Below are 4,618 nucleotides of genomic sequence, written 5' to 3' on the forward strand. Positions count from 1 at the left end.
ATGCTTCAAAGTTACTCAACTATCTTTCTCGCCACTCAATTCTCACTCTCACAGCACCATTTAATAAGGATCAAGGTATAAACACCATTAACATTTTCTAGTTGTATATAACAGTTGATTAACTTATACTCCCATGGTTAAGTCAACTTATACTCCTCTTCTCTATTCATGAGTTTAAGTTTAGCAATCTAATAATAGATACCTAATTCACTTAAACCATGACTCTAATAACTTGTAACACCGTCTTTTTAACACAAGGTACACCAAAAAAAGTTTCACTTTTTATTCATAAAACACATCGGTATGTTGGCGAGAGCTAGAAATCAGGAGCTAAAAGTCAGGAATGATTGTTAATAATTGTAATTATCTAGTTCCCTTATATAGGAGATAGATTCCAAAGTTTGTTTACAGTATTCCGTGTATATATAGGGTTACCTCCTACATTGAATTCATATAGAAAAATGGAAGTTGATTCCTCCTCTGATTCTCAATTCTACATGGTATCAGAGCTTACCAAAGCCTGACCCTTCGAAGCCTGTAATAAGCAATAGCGGTCGGTGACGATTCATCCAACTCTTCGCCTGTCATTATTCAGAATGTGCAAGATGCTCCTTTCCCCACCGGAGTCATTCTCGATGACACGAACTACCCACTATGGTCTCAGCTAATGGAGATGCAGATCGGAGCACGAAATAAACTTGGATACCTCACTGGTAAATTGGCGAAACCAACAGCGAATGAAAAGGCAATTGAAACATGGCTAATCGACAATAATAGGGTTAAGAGTTGGCTCATGGATTCCATGAGTCCAACCCTAATGCGTCGGTTCATCAGGCTCTCAACAGCGGCTGAAATCTAGGATGCCGTCTCAAAAACGTTCTATGATGGAACATATGAGACCCAACTCTTTGAACTGGATAGGAAGACCTTTAGTACCCGCCAAAATGGAAGATCCCTACCAACATATTACAATGAATTAGTGAGTCTATTCCAAGAAATAGATACACGTCTAAGTGCTGCTGAAGACACCGTCGATCAGGCTGTAATAACCAACAAAACCCTATCACATTTCTGTGTACACATATTCTTGGTAGGTCTGGACCAAGAGTTTAACTTGGCTAGAAGCAAGATTTTAAGGAAAGACCCACCTCTCAGTCTTGAATCATGCTACACATACATTCGAAAGGACCACAACCAACGTCAAACTATGGAGGAACCAAAGACTGAACCAGACAGTGTAGTTCATATGGCAAACCGCAATCGTCCCACGAAAGGAAAAAACTCGAATGGAAAAGGAGATAGTTTCACATGTACTCACTATGGAGAAGAGGGACACTCGAAAACCAGATGCTATGAGATCATAGGCTAACCGAAATGGTGGGACTTCATTAAAAAACTAAGGAAAAAGATTAGTCAAGCATCCATGGCTGCTTCACCACCTCCGTCAAACCATGAAGTCAATTCCCCTATGGCAGCCCACACCTATGCCAACTCTGGTATGTCTCGTCCAACCTGTACTCAATATAATAACTGGATAATCGATACAAAGGCAACAGATCATATGACCAATAATCCTGAAAACTTAACCACATCATACTTACCCAAACAAGTGGTCATTCATACTGCTAGTAGGGCCTTAGAACACGTAACAACTGAGGGTACAGTAAAAGTGTCAAACTCCATGGACCTTGATTTGGTTCTAGTTGTGCCTTCACTATCATCAAACCTATTATCGGTTAGTCAGATTACTGAAGCACTAAACTGCTATGTGATTTTTTGGAAAAATGATTGTGTGTTTCAGGATATGGCGACACATCAAATTCTTAGCTATGGTACTAGGCGGGGGAGGTTGTACTACCTGGAAGAACACCATCTCAGTCAAGCTAATCATGTAGGAGTAACTCAAGCTAATAAGTCTGTGGCTATGTTATGGCATCACCGCCTTGGGCATTTATCATTTAGCTACCTTAGAAAACTGAAACCAAATTTGTTTTTGAATGTATCTGATAGTGAATCTAGTTGTGGGATATTTGAATTAGCAAAGAACAAATGAATTTCATATATTCCTAGTGATAATAAAACTATAGAACCATTCATGAAAATTCATACAGATGTCTGGGGGCCTGCCCCGATTATCACCCATAGTGGTGCTCGTTATTTTGTTACCTTTATTGATGAGTGTACTCGTATGGTGTGGATATCTCTTCTCAAATCTAAGGGAGAAGTTGTCCAAGCCTTCAAAGAAATACATACCCTTATAAAAACCGAATACAGGAGGGATATTTACACCCTCCAATCTGACAATGGGGGCGAATACATCAATCATGAGATGAAGCAATTCTGTCAAGAACACTCAATCAGACATCAAACTTCATGTGCTCGAACACCCCAACAAAATGGGTTGGCTGAATGGAGAACCCGACAGATTCTGGAAATAGTTCGTGCATCTCTGTTTGATATGACCGTACCATGAAAGTATTGGGGAGAGGCTGTAAAATCCGCTAGGTATCTCATGAATCGCACACCTTCATGAGTTATTGAATTCCAAAACCCTCTTCAAAAGCTACATGAATCCATTGATAAACTATTAAACCATAACCTTGAACCACGAGTCTTTGGATGTACAGCTTACGTTCACTAAAACATCAGAAAATTGGAGCCACGTGCTATTCGATGTTTTTTCATGGGATATGCAGATTATAAGAAGGGATTTCGGTGCTATGATCCCCATGAAGACAAGGTATATGTAACTCGGGATGTTGTGTTTCACGAAACAGTGCCCTACTTTGATCATGCAGATCCACTTCAGGGGGAGAGAGAAAAAAAGAAGAAGAAGTGAACCCACATGAAAACCTCACTGACGATCTGGAGGTATTCGTACTACACAACATCGACGCACCAGCAGGAAGTGAGGGAAATAATGATGAATTTAACCAGAGCATGAGTGGTGACTTCGATAGCACACCTCCTGCTACAACAGTCACTCCAGCTGAAACATAAACAACTATCCCCACCGAGCCAGTCATCACAGAAACTAACGATGCATCACAAGTCTTTCCTAGTTCTGTTTTTCAGGAACCTGAAAAAGAAGAAGAAAACACGGAGGAAGTAATAAACATAGAAGGAACAAGTGATCGAAGGTACCCAGTGAGAAACAACCAGGGTCAACCAAAGAAATAGTATTAGCTAGAATTGAAAGCAAAAGGAAGATATCCGATAATAAATTATGTATCAAAACATCGCCTTGCAAAGTCACACGCACTGTTGGTAGATCAACTAGACACCATCCTTATCCCAAACGACGTGCAGGAAGCAACAAAAGATGACTGATGGAAGAGAGCAATCAACAAAGAAATGAAAGCTATATAAGAAAACCAAACATGGGAACTCATAGACCTTCCCAAGGGAAAGAAAACGGTGGGATACCGGATGGATATACACCATAAAACTCGACTCAAACGGAAACATCGATAGATTCAAAGCACGGTTAGTGGTGAAAGGATATACACAAAAATATAGAATTGACTATGGAGACACGTTTGCTCCGGTGGCAAAAATCAATGCCATTCGTATCCTAGTGTCGATTGCTGCAAACGAAGACTAGCCTCTCAAACAACTCGATGTAAAAAATGCCTTCCTAAACGGGTATCTTGAAGAAGAAGTCTACATGGACGCACCTCCCGGTATCAATAGTAATGGGAAAGTATGTAAATTAAGGAGAGCCTTGTATGGTCTAAAGCAATCACCACGAGCATGGTTTGGCAGGTTCTCAACGTACATGAAGGAAATTGGGTATAAACAGAGTGATGCTAATCACACTTTGTTTATAAAATCCAACGAAGGAAGAATAATTGCACTAATTGTATATGTTGACGACATAGTTGTTATCGGAAATGACTTGGAAGGTATGGAGAAATTGCAACAGCTACTGGCTTCAGAGTTCAAACTCAAAGACCTTGGACACCTGAAGTATTTTTTAGGAATCAAAGTGGCGAGATCAAAAACCAACATCACAATGTGTCAAAGGAAATACGTGCTAGATCTACTAACAGAGACTGGAATGTTGGACTGTAGACCCGCCGATACCTCTATCGAGACAAACCACAGGCTTACAATAGAAGCTGATCAAGTACCCACAAATAAATATCGGTATCAGAAACTAGTTGGAAAACTTATTTACCTCTCACACACGAGACCAGACATAACATATGATGTAAGTGTGGTAAGTCGGTTCATGCATGCTCCGAGTGAAAGTCACATGAATGTTGTGTATCGAATCTCGAGGTATCTAAAATCATCTCCTGGAAAAGGTTTTTTCTTTGGAAAGAATCAAGATCATCAAGTCAGTGGATACACAGATGCAGATTGGGCTAGAGATCGGATGGACGGGAAGTCAACATCCAGATACTTTACATTTGTAGGAGGAAATTGTGACATCCCCAATTTCACGGCCAGAAAAAAGACCGATTTGTTTTGCTTTGTTTTATAAAATCAGAGTAATCTTTTTTTTTTAAGGAAAACAGTTGCGGAAATTGTCCGAAAAAAAAAATATGATAGCCATTTATCAAAACATTTCTCAAAGAGAATGTATTTTCATTAAATAATAAATCCTCGGGAT

Source organism: Lactuca saligna, chromosome 7 (genome assembly GCF_052625555.1).
Source record: "Lactuca saligna cultivar CGN05327 chromosome 7, ASM5262555v1, whole genome shotgun sequence".
Classification (NCBI taxonomy): Eukaryota; Viridiplantae; Streptophyta; class Magnoliopsida; order Asterales; family Asteraceae; genus Lactuca; species Lactuca saligna.